Here is a 13,729-nt window from a genome sequence, read left to right on the forward strand (position 1 = left end):
AACTAATCTTATTGATTTTTTTGATTGGGTGACTAAAATAATAGATGGCGGAGGTGCAGTAGACATCGCTTATCTAGACTTTAGTAAGGCTTTTGATACTGTCCCACATAGAAGGCTTATCAATAAATTGCAGTCTTTGGGCTCGGACTCCCATATCGATGAATAGATTAGGCAGTGGCTGAGGGACAGACAACAGGTTTGTAGTCAATGGAGTATATACAGACCATGGTCTTGTTACCAGTGGGGTACCTCAGGGATCTGTTCTGGGACCCATATTGTTTAATATCTTTATCAGCAAAATTGCAGAAGGCCTCAATGGTAAGGTGTGTTTTTTCGCTGATGACACAAAGATTTGTAACAGGTTTAATGTTCCTGGAGGGATACACCAAATGGAAAAGGATTTAGGAAAACTAGAGGAATGGTCAAAAATCTGGCAACTAAAATTTAATGTTGATAAGTGCAAGATAATGCACCTTGGGGTGTAAAAACCCAAGAGCAGAATATAAAATCAGTGATACAGTCCTAACCTCAGTATCTGAGAAAAGGGATTTAGGGGTCATTATTTCAGAAGACTTAAATGTAGGCAGACAATGTCATAGCAGGAAATTCTAGCAGAATGCTTGGGTCAATAAGGTAAAAGAGGAGAGAATATTTAAAAGAAGAAAAACTGATACAAGAAGACAGTTTTAAATTAGAGGGGCAAAGGTTTAAAAGTAATATCAGGAAGTATTACTTTACTGAGAGAGTAGTGGATGCATGGAATAGCCTTCCTGCAGAAGTGGTAGCTGCAAATACAGTGAAGGAGTTTAAGCATGCATGGGATAGGCATAAGCCATCCTTCATATAAGATAGGGCCAAGGGCTATTCATAGTATTCAATATATTGGGAAAACTAGATGGGCCAAATGGTTATCTGCCGACACATTCTATGTTTCCATGGCAGTATTTATCAATATGCTGCTTAAAAATAAGATGGAAAAGCAAAGTAAACTACATGTTTCATACATTGTTTCACGGGATGAAGCTGTTTTTTGACCGCTGTGTCATCAGAACATGTTTATGCCCAATAATTGGGAGCCATAAAGAATAGCATTGTGAGCTACAAGCAGCTCTTGTGCGTTCATGACTTACAAGTTGCATGGAAATAATGAACACAAAGGTGGAATCTGAAACTTAAACACACACTCACCTCCTTAAAGGGGTTGTTCACCTTTTTAGAGCTTTTCTACAGACCTCATAGATTGGCCGGATCCGTGGTGATAATCATACTTAACTGATCCCTGCACCTGGGTTCCGGCTTCATCATTGCTCAGCCAGCTCTGCAGGTCCTTGATCTGGTTTAACGTAGGTTATGTGTCACTGCCAGTTCTGTGAGAAGGTCTGTTAGACGTTCTTCTCTACCACTTGCATGACGTTCTTTGTTTTGGTTTCACTTTGTCATCTCCTTTCCTTCTCACAGCTGTCACCTATTTATACTAATTGTCTCCCTTTATATTCCCTCCCATTCTGCCTCACTTTGCGGTTTATACTTCTTCCTGGATGAGTTATTCATGGCTGGGACCTGCTACTGCTGATTCCTCAGATAAGTCTTTTTCCTTTATTTGTGTTTCCTTGCTGGCTTGATTCTAGGTGACCCTGACTCCGTCCGTATTAAGTGCAGGGAGCCGGTGGTCGTGTCCCCTCACTATTATAGGGTTTTAAGGTGTCACACAGTATAAGGTACGTGGGCATGCAATCGTCTACCATAAAGACCTTTGCATGGGCATAGCAGTCAGGGAGAGCTCTAGGGGTTTTATAGGGCTCACCCATATGCTCCTTAGTTTGTGATCAAGCCAGTCAGATGTTTATTTAGAAGTTCCAGCTTTCTGCAACACCATCCGTGACATTATGTGAATCCTGTAGCCAATCACTTGCTGTAGTGATTACATATCACCCATGCAGCATGTGACCCAGTAACATGTCACTACTGCAGCCAGTCATTGGATTCAGCAGTCATGTGACCTGCATAAAACCCAATATTGACATGAGGTGACCTCCAGTGATGGATGGTGATGTTGAAAAGCTCTAAAAAGGTGAAGTACCCCGTGAATCCCTTAAACATTGGGATTGGTGTCTACAGTTTTTGTAGCCAAAATCCTAGATCTTGCATATTTATTTTCAAGCACTTGTCTCTTCTTCCTGTAGAGTTAGTTGAGGTTGAGCAAGCCCAAAAAAGTGAAGTGGAAAGAAAGAATTGCCAATTCTACATTGAGGTAAGTGAGAAGGACACTGTTCTTGCAATGTGACTGGCACTATTAAAGAGGGTGTGTTGTTGGAACTATTAAAGGGTGGCATTTGGATGACAATGTTAAGGGAGATATTGTCAAACAAGACTGAATGCTTCGGTGCTTGTCTGTTATCCTCATCCCTTTTAAAGGAGTATTTCACAGGTTTTTAACACGACTAGCAAAGGTATTGAATCAACCATGACTAGGTCCTCTCTCTCCAGGTAGTAGGATGGGCTTCTTCTATAGAACATATGTCTTTGACGAAAGGTAAGGATGTAGTAATTGTTGAAGCTGGGCATATATACAATAAATCGGATAACTGTTGACCGAACAATGGTTCTGCTGGAAGCTATTTTTTGCGATCTTCCCGTACAAATGAATGCTTGGCTCAGTCAAGCATGCCTATGCAGCGAATGGGGAGAGGGAGAAAGATTTTGCCAGACACTTCTGAGAGTAGCTTATCTCCTGAAAACAAAAAGATTGGTCAATTGAAATCCATTATACCCAATATGTATCTCCCCCAACATCAGCCATTGGAGAGAGTCATGAAGCCACATACTGTACACATTAGGTATTTAGTGGCCTGCTGAGGAGCAGGTGGAGGAAGGGAGTGGTAGTTGTATCCATGAGGGTGGTTGTAGTACTCACAGACCATAATGGTAATGTCTCCTCTATCTCTCCCTAGGGCTGTTCAGTGACTAAAGGGTGTACCCTTCCTTTCCTCCTGGCATACCCAGGTACTAGGGGTGCCCTTGATGTTAGATGTTATTCTGGGTGCATTGCAAGATAGCAAATGCAATAGCCGGCGAAAAGTGGAGAAGTAGTACATCAGAAAGTAACGAGGCACAGATCCAAGTAGATCACAGTGTAATTTCTCCCTGATAACAATGGATGGACGGCAGCAATGATGGAGGTTGTAGTACTCCTTCTCTCCATCTCATTCTAAAGTCTCTCTGAAGAACCATAGCCAGGCAATGGGATTCTTTGTAAATGCTTTTGTAAATTCCTGGGCTGAGGGGGGCAGGTTTAAGACACAGCTGGCCAAACTGTCTCCAAATGTGGAAGAGGGATTGAGCAATGCTCCCTCTCACAGCAGCAATTTCTCTCTCTGCCATGAACACGCACAATGCCTTGCTGTCTGACTCCAATATTTGGCCTTGCAAATTCTGGAATTCCAACTATCTGGAGTACTTTTGATAAAGTTGCTTCCGTGGCTGTAGATTATCTCAGAGATTATATTAGCTTGGGTCTAGCTCTGAAAAGCTTGCACAAGTAGATTGTCACTGTAGCACGCACAGCTAGACCCTTTACTCATTTACCAGGCGGCAGACCCAGGTCTATCTCATGGCAACCTAACTTAATGAGCTAAGGTGTTAATCCTAAACTGCCCATACAGTGCTATGAGGTATACAAAAACAGTAAATCACAGCATTTCACTTAGAATGACATTTTATTTCACGGTGGAAAATTTCTAGTTAAGGATTGATACATCTGTACTTATTACGCTTAACTAATGGGTTTGCTTTAAGCCCATTTTTATAGAAAAGACGCAGCATATGCAAGGAATAATTTATTACCATTATTACGGTAATTTCAAAAATACTTAGCTCTATTTATTGAAATTCAGACCCAAAATATGTTATATTTTATCGTGCAACACCTAAGAGGAGCAGGTTAAACTAACACTATTACATCCAATTAGCAGACTGGGTGGGAAAACACCCTATTAACAAAGGATATGACAAACACCAGTTGTCAATTTATTCCTAAATTTAGTAGGAATAACAAAGTATTGGCACTACATAACGTTCTAAGGCAATATGTTCCAGTATTGTTCTCTCATGAAGAATACTTAGGCTACGTTTACATCTCTGTTAGAGATGATTCGGCAGCCTGATCCAGCATAAATGCCGGCTTTAGGCCGGACAGAAGTCACTACATCCAGCCAGCATTTATGCTGAAAAGTGGCCCGATTATTGCCAGATGCCATTATAGTAAATAGGGATCAGGTGGTGATCTGTTGAATCCGGCAATGCCAGAATTCTCTGCCTGCACAGCTTGCCGGAAACATTCACCGGAGATGTGAATGTAGCCTAACTTAGAATTTTTACTAAACCAGACAAGTCAGGACAGCAGATGAGTCCTCTTTAAATGCTGCCCTACAACCTGCTTTCCCCATGCCCATTCTGATATATTCCACTGGATATTCACGGTTTTCAGTAAAATTATCTCTTAGCCTTCAAATATAGCAGATATGAATACAGAAGGTAATAATTATGGTTATGCCTTATTGTAAAAGCTTGAAAGGTTATAATACTAATACTGATAACATTTAGTAAAAGGCAAAATGCCAGCACATTTCCCAGAACACATATGCTTGCTGACTCTAAAGTACACTGTGTATAATTACTAATGTCATTAAATATCCCTGTACTCTGAATACAGTCTGCAGTTATAGGGTCAATTAAGTTAAACTACAAGCTAATACAATAGAGAAAAGAATATTATAATATTCACAGGAAGAAGGTCATTTGGTGCCCCCTGACAGAGCTAATTTATAGGTCAATTCTTCTTCGAACAAGAAATCTACTGCAGAAGAGTTATATTTTAAACAATGTATCCAGATTAACCCTTTTAAGACCCTGCGATGTTCTGTTCTTACATTTTCGCTTTTCACTTCCTGCCTTCCCGGAGCCATAGCTTTTGTATTTTTCCGTTCACATAGCTGTATTAGGGCTTATTATTTGCAGAACAACTTGTACTTTTTAATGGTACTATTTACTATTGCATACAATGTAGTGGGAAGCTGGAATAAAAAAAAAAAAAAAAACATTCCGCCGGTTTTATGGGTTTTGTATCTATAGCATTCCATAATAACAGAGCTAAACCAGACATTCAAAAAGTCAGTCTGTCTGGTTTTGGTGGTAAACAAGTCTGTTTTTTTCCCTCCAAAACATGACCTTCTTTAAAACTTGTTTGTAGCTGTGGAAAACTATTAGCTTTTCATTATTAGATAGAAAGTCCCAAAAGTCTCTCAGTGTTCATTAAGCCTTTCCACAGTGCCATGCAAACACAGTGCAAATGAACAGGATATATATCACAACATACATATAAAATGCAGTTACACAGTATTAAACAGTACTGCAAGTTAACCCTTTAAAGTGAAATAAAGTAAGGAGTTGATGAATTTGCATAGGGGAAACAGGGTTAAATGTCCACAAATGTCCAGACTTCAAAGTATCCCTGCTCCAGGGTACTACATTCACTTCATGCATCGCACCTTGACAGAAATCTTGCTCGTGTGAAAGAGGCCTTATAAGCAAAAATATTGGTACTATGCCCTGGTCATATCCAAATGACACAGGTGATGGATCAAAAATCTTGGAAATGCTGAAGAATGTCAACACATATTTCATGAGTAAAATCTCCATGGAGAGGATTTAACGTGAAGCTTATGGACGTCAATAAAAATCTGTACCATTGTGGTGTCTTCTTATGTGGCAGAGGTTCCTTTGAGACCCTAAAGCATCAGAGTACGCTACTACTGTTATCTCTGTCTCTTTTATCTTCTGCCTCTCATTTTATGAGATTCCAACTTATATTTCTGTGTTTTGGAAACAATTATAATTTCTAGACAATCAATTGAGAGAATAAAGGAATTTTTTACATCCAGTCTACCTTTCAGAAACATTTACAAAGAGGCTATTCTCCATGCCGAGAGAAAATCATGGAAAGTGTACTTTATGTTCTCTGTATCACTAAGTTTCATAAGATAATTTAATACTCATCACAATATTTTCTGACAGCATTCTGTCTCACCCATATGTCTTTTGTCTAGCTTTACATTTTTGGCAGGTTAGTTTGTAATTTTAGAATAGGAGATGGAAGACACAGCAATATGTCATGCTACACTTCCGAAAATTAGTATTTTCTTTACATGTGTCAGCATCCTGCCGAGATGTATAAATCATTTTCACTGCACCAGTGTTGTTCAGCAACCCACAATAAAAACTAATGGAACAATAGTGCTCCACCACACCTATATAATACCTCATCTGAATGTATAATGTGCCTGTTACCGGGGGGTGATGGACATACAGTATTCTGTGGAAAGGCTGAGCTTTTATGTCTTTTATGCAGACTCCAAGGACACTCAGGAGGCATTTATTAACAGCATCTATGCACACACAGTACATTGTTAAATAGCCATCTTTACAGTGTGTAACCTTTGTAACCTTTGGTTCATTCAAAGCCACTCGGAGATTGTATAAATTATAGTTCAAAAATCAAGGCTTTTCTGTAGTTCTGGGCTATCCATTCAACTACAGGGTAGAGTATAGATCTATTAGGCCTCTTTCACACTTTTAGTATTTGATCAGTGATTTCCATCAGTAATTGTGTACCAAAACCAGGAGTGAAGCCTACACAGAGAAAAGGTATAATGAAAAGATCCCCACCAGTTCTATGTTTTGGACACGCAGCTGGTTTTGGCTCACAATTACTAACTGTGTGAAGCAGCCTTATTGGATACTTCTGCTCAGAAAAGTAGCAGTTCTGATTACAGAAGTATATTATTTATTTTACTCACTTATATAGCTTTACAAACATTATCATTCCTTGGCTCCAATGGAGCTCAAGGTGTGGGAGTAAGGCTACTTTCACACTTGCGTTCGGGGTTCCGCAATGCCTCAGTCTGGCTCCGCTTGGCAGCGTTCGGATGTCCGCCTGGCCGTGCGGAGCCAAACGGATCCGTCCAGACTTACAATGTAAGTCAATGGGGACGGATCCGTTTGAAGTTGACACAATATGGTGCAATTTCAAACGGATCCGCCCCCCTTTGACTTTCAATGCAAAGTCTGGACAAAGTCTGGACGGATCCGTCTGACTAACTTTCACACTTTTTTTTCTGAAATATAATGCAGACGGATCCGTTCTGAACGGATACCATCATTTGCATTATAGGAGCGGAACCGTCTGTGCAGACACCAGACGGATCCGCTCCGAACGCAAGTGTGAAAGTAGCCTTAACTGGAGTACCCAGAGAAAACCCATGAAAGCACAGGGAAAACATACAAACTCCATGCAGATGTTGGCCTTGGTCAGATGTGAACCTAGGACGGCACCAGTACTAACCACTAAGCCACCATGCTGCCCAGTAATGTGGAAAAAGGCAGAATTAAGCAATTTTGATGCAGTGGAGACTATTCGCACTTCAATAAAAAATGTGCACCTTAGAAATTATGTTAATCAGATTACCTTGTCCCTCGTTGAAATTACCTAGTCAGTTTAGGTCACTTCTTGACATCTGAAGTAACATATACAACATCAGTGCAGGCCAGTTGCAGTGAAACATGGTTTTCTAGAGAGGTAGTCCTATCACAGAGTGCAAATCTAGGTAAAAAAAAGAATAAAAAATCTGTTGCCTACAAAAGGCTGGTTTAGATCAGGGGTGGTCTTCTCAAATAGATGACATTTTGAACAGTGACGTGTATTTGTATATATAGAAATCCGAGTACTCATTGGAAGCTCATGAAAAAAATAACATCATGTCACTGGTCAAATTTGAACCAAAAATAACTTAAGGGTACGACCACTTGGACCATGCGGTCAAGAACTGCACGGCCAATTAGGCCGCAGCTCTGGTTCTTGAGATGAGCTGGCTGCAACCCAACTGGATCATGACCGTGCCATGTGGTCATACCCTAATTCTGCAACAGTGTCACCACTTGGTGTAGATATTAGATGGTTACCAGCAAAATGTTAGCACATCTAATTCACCCTAGATCAGGGCTATCTCTGTAAAGAATAAATCAAGGCAACTGGACTTACTGTAGATTTCTTGAAAACGTTTCACTCGTTCTTTCAACGAGATTTCTCAATTCTGAGTGACTGTACAAGAATTCTCTAGGAATAAATATGTAACTGAATCAACATCTGGTAATTATACCCAGCATGGATCAGGGATGCACCACGTTTCCTGGTTGGGGGCCACATTGCCAGACTGAACAGACTGAACCAATGACGAGGGCCAAAATTAAAATTTTAAGGTGTATTAAAGAGGACCTTTCACTTGTAAAAACTATGTGAACTAAGTATGCTGCCATGTAGAGCGGTGCCCGGGGATCTCACTGCACTTACTATTATCCCCGGGCGCCGCTCCGGTCTCCCGTTATGCCCTCCGGTATCTTTGCTCCTTAAGTTATAGTAGGCGGGTCTTCCCTTGTCCTGTGGGCGTCTCCTTCTCCTAGGCTGTAGCGCTGGCCAATCGCAGCGCACAGCTCACAGCCTGGGAGGTTTTTTTCTCCCAGGCTGTGAGCTGTGCGCTGCGATTGGCCAGCGCTACAGCCTAGGAGAAGGAGACGCCCACAGGACAAGGGAAGACCCGCCTACTATAACTTAAGGAGCAAAGGTACCGGAGGGCATAACGGGAGAACGGAGCGGCGCCCAGGGATAATAGTAAGTGCAGTGAGATCCCCGGGCGCCGCTCTACATGGCAGCATACTTAGTTCACATAGTTTTTACAAGTGAAAGGTCCTCTTTAACAACTGAAATATTGTACTTATGGCATATTAAACACACATTATATACCATTAATGTCTAGTTACACTTCCAGGACTCCCATCTAATGGGAGAAATACATGAAAAATACATGTGAGCAGTCACAAGACATAGGCATACATGTCTGTTACCAGATGGTTGGGGCCGCACAGAATGGTATCAAGGGCCGCATGTGGCCCCCAGGCTGCAGGTTGTGGACCCCTGCCCTAGATCCTTCATTCGTAAGCCTGTTCAGCTTGGCCATATACAGTGAAACCTCTTTGTGGCAACCACCTATCACGGTCGGCGTGGCTATCACATACGTGACACAGAGGGAGGGAACGAGGAAGGCCCTGCCCAAGTGAGAGGGAAGATGGTGACCCCTGACTCACCTGGCGGCTGGCACCTGGCTGCCCTGACGTCCCTAGACGGGTTCCTCACCCGTACGCCGATCACGTGCCTAAAGCCCTGGCTTTCCCTGAGCTGAGCCCTAGGTAGTGAACAGGGCGATGGGAACACTAGTCCGCACCACTAACTCTAAGGGAAAACACCAAGGGGAGGACAGACAACACAGACTCAACATATATTCCCAGGTGGGCGACAACAGGAGACAACAATAAGCCCAACAGGGATCCGGAGGGTAGCACACAGGAACGACAAGCAGGATTCACCACTCCAGTGGGTCAGTATAGATGTCCAGGCAGGAAGCTCTATAACTGGCAACTAGAGAAGTGTGAGGGGAGAATATAAGGAGGTAGGGAGTGGCAGACAAGAAACAGCTGAGGAGGAGAAGCTACGGATCCCTGAGAGAGACAAAAAGGATAGCAAGGCAAACACAGAAAACAATCACTAAAAAACAACGTGATCCTTAGATATAGAGCGCGCAGCCACCCGCTGCGACTTCCTGACCCTGGGTATAACGGAGTCAGACGTGGCTCTTGATACCCTCGTGACAGTACCCCCCCTTTCACGAGGGGCCTCCGGACACTCAGGACCAGGTCTCTCCGGATGAGAGGCATGGAAAGTCTGAATTAACCTGTTGGCGTTTACCTCTGACGCTGGAACCCACATTCTTTCCTCGGGACCGTAACCCTTCCAATGCACCAGATACTGAAGAGAGCGGCGGACCCGACGAGAATCAACAATTCTGGCTATTTGAAACTCCAGATTACCAGCCACAATGACAGGAGGAGGTGGCAGCGGCGATGGTTCTAGAGGTGGAACATACTTCTTGAGTAACGATTTATGGAAGACGTTATGGATCTTAAAAGTCTGAGGTAGCTCCAGGCGAAAAGCCACAGGGTTAATGACGGCTACTATTTTATAGGGACCAATGAACCTAGGACCCAGTTTCCAAGAAGGAACCTTCAACTTAATATTCCTAGTAGACAACCACACATAGTCATTCACTCCTAGGTCCGGACCTGGCGACCGTTTCTTATCGGCCATGCATTTATATTTACCACTCATCTTTTTCAAGTTAACTTGCACCTTCTGCCATACCGATGAAAGAGATGAAGAAAACATTTCCTCTTCGGGAACCCCAGAAGACCCCCCCTCTTTGAAAGTACAAAATTGGGGATGAAAACCGTATGCACCAAGGAATGGTGACTTGCCAGTGGACTCCTGATAATGATTATTTATGGCAAACTCAGCTAACGGTAAATATGATGACCACAACTCTTGGTTTTCAGACACAAAACACCTTAAATATGTTTCTAGGTTTTTGTTGGTACGCTCAGTCTGTCCATTCGACTGAGGATGGAAAGCTGAGGAAAAGGACAAGTGAACCCCCAAACGGGAACAAAAAGCTTTCCAAAACTTAGAAATAAACTGGGTTCACCGATCCGAAACCACATCGGAAGGGACCCCGTGAAGCTTCACGATTTCACTGATAAACACCTGAGCGAGAGTTTTAGCATTAGGAAGTGCGGGTAGCGCAATAAAGTGTACCATTTTGCTAAACCTGTCTACTACTACCAAGATAACTGTTTTACCCGCCGACAACGGTAAGTCAGTCCACACTGTGCCCCAGAAGTAATAATGCCCCCATAGTGCCCATACTAGTAATCATGTTCCTCCTAGACCCCCAATAGTAATAAAGCCCACCATAATGCCCCCCAGTAGTAATAATTCTCCTTATAATGTGAAAGTGCAAAAAATACCCCCTTTTAATGCCCCCAGTTGAGCTAATGTCCCCATAGTGTCCCCATAATGTGCCAGTATAAAATACCCCTATATAGTGCCCTCAGTAAATGCCCCCATAGTGCTCCACTCCCCCTTCCTCCTAGTGCCCCCCATAATGTACCAGCATAAAATGTCCCATATGTAGTGCCTCAGTAGATGCACTCAGTTTCCCCATAATTTGCAAGTATAAAATACCCCTTCTTAGTGCCCCCGTAGATGACCCCATAGCACTCCTCTTCCCCTTCTCCATAGTACCCAACATAATGTGTCCCAGTATAAAATGCCCCTACACAGAGCCACCCATATAAAATACTCCTTCTTTGTGGCCTCAGTAGATGCCCCCAATAATGTTCCAGTAAGAAGTGCCCCCATGGTGCTACCCAATAATGTGCCAGTAAAAAGTGCCCCAATAATGTGGCAGTAAGAAGTGCCCCCATACATGCCCCCACAGTGCCCCCAATAATGTGCCAGTAAGATGTGCCCCCATAGATGCCCCCCAATAATCTGCCTGTAAGTACCCCCATAGATGCCCCCCAATCATGTACCAGTAAGAAGTGCCCCCCATAGATGGCCCCCCAATCATGTGCCAGTAACAAGTGCCCCCCAATCGTGTGTCAGTAACAAGTGCCCCCCATAGATGGCCCCCCAATCATGTGCCCATTACAAGTGCCCCACAATTGTGTGTCAGTAACAAGTGCCCCCCATAGATGGCCCCCCAATCATGTGCCAGTAGCCAGTATTGCACCATATAAAAAATAAACACTTATACTAACCTCCATGGCAGCGATATGATGCAGGCCTCTTCCGGCCTGTGTCCCGCGCTGTACGGCTCAGGCGGCACAATGATAGCCTGCAGCCTATCAGAGGAACGGGGAAGGGAGACGCCTCTCCCCTGTCCCACAGCACATCCATCTGTATCGCTGTCCTGAGGACGGCGATACAGATGACTATGGGGATGAGCGCTTCCACAATGCGCTTATCTCCCTGCCGCCGCCCCCCACTTGTGAGCAGGGCCGCGCCGCCTGGTGCGATCGCCTCACCTTGCCTAATTGGCGGTGCGGCCCTGCTGGCGTCCCATAAAATTTTGCGCCCGGGGCAAAGGCCCCCCCGACACCCCATGCTACCCCACTGATAAGGACTATTGCCACTTCTAGACCTGCGTGGTACATGAATGGCATTATGAATACCAATCACCAGTGGCGTTCCTAGGGTGTTTGGCACCCGGAGTGGCTCCTTTCTCTGGCTTACCCCCCCCGCCCCCCAATACTTGACCACATACCTCTTACATCCAGGGACATCTCCTGTCATGTAGACCTTCTCTTTTCTCTTCTCCTCCGTTAGACCGCCATTTCAAATTCTTTCAGCCGCATCTCGTCTCTACAGAGTTTGTAACACAGGCAAATTAGATTTCTCAGCTGACACCCCCAATACTGTGCCCGTTGTGCTCCCCAATGCCCACATGTCCCCCAAAGTTGGCACATAAAAAAATAAAATAAAGGCTAAATACTCACCTGCGCTTGCAGAGAAAAGGAAGGCGCACACACTTCACTGTCCTGCTGCGTCCCGGCACAGGCGCGCGCGATGACATTGCACATGCCGGTGCTGGGATTTCACTAATGCATAGGCCTCAGGCCTACTAGACCTAAAGCCTATGGCAGTGATCGGAGGTGGGGCAGGGATACTATGCAGTATGTGGGTGTCAGCACTCCAGCAATGAGCGCTTTGTATTGATAGAAGCGCTCATTGCTTTTGGCACCCCCCTGAGAGACGGCACCCGGGGCGGACTGCCCCCCGTTCCCTGGGCAAGCCATTGCCAATTACCGTGGCTAATCTCAACTGAAAAGTGCTCCAGTTGGCCTAAAAAATATGCGTATGACACTCTGAGGTCACATTTATTAGTGATGGACGAACATCTGCCGGGGCGGTTCACGAACGAGATCAAAGGTTTGCGAACCGCAAGTTTGCGGCGGGTCCCATTCATTTTAATGGCAGGCGAACCTGAAAAACCTTTAGCTCATATTTGCAGCCAAGAAATAATTACTAGAAGTGCACAAATAGTCCCACAACATGGACAGTGACATACCAGATGTATTATTCGAATTTGCGATCTCCATTCATTATTTTTGTTCAATGCGAAATATCGGCAATATTATTTCCGCGTACGCGCATGCGCAAATGCACTATACAGTACCCAAATGCACTATAAAGAAAGTATATTGGTATATAACACCCCGCTTCAATCAGTTTTTTTGGGGGACGACTGGTATATCGCACCGGTAGAAATTATTTGTTCCAATAACGCTTGTCCCTCTATATACCTGCAGTATCGCAGCAGAACCGCACACAACTGCCGCACAATACAAATGCACTATAATATACTTTCTAACATGGAAAGTATATTATAACATTGTACAAGGAAGGCAATCCATTAGAATATACATAAAGATTAAACGTAACCTTTAATAATGTTAATTCACACGTCCGTAAGTGTTTTGCAGATCTGCAAAACACAGACACCGGCAATGTGCATTCCGCAATTTGCGGACCGCACATCGCCGGCACTATAATTGAAAATGCCTAATCTTGTCTGCAATTGCGGACAAGAATAGGACATGTTCTATTTTTTGCGGAAACGGAAGCACGGATGCGGAAGTGCGGATCCGCAAATGCGGATGTGGATCCGCAAATGCGGATGTGGATAGCACATTCCAGCCCCATTCAAAATGAATGGGTCTGCAC

Source organism: Bufo bufo, chromosome 3, assembly GCF_905171765.1.
Source record: "Bufo bufo chromosome 3, aBufBuf1.1, whole genome shotgun sequence".
Classification (NCBI taxonomy): Eukaryota; Metazoa; Chordata; class Amphibia; order Anura; family Bufonidae; genus Bufo; species Bufo bufo.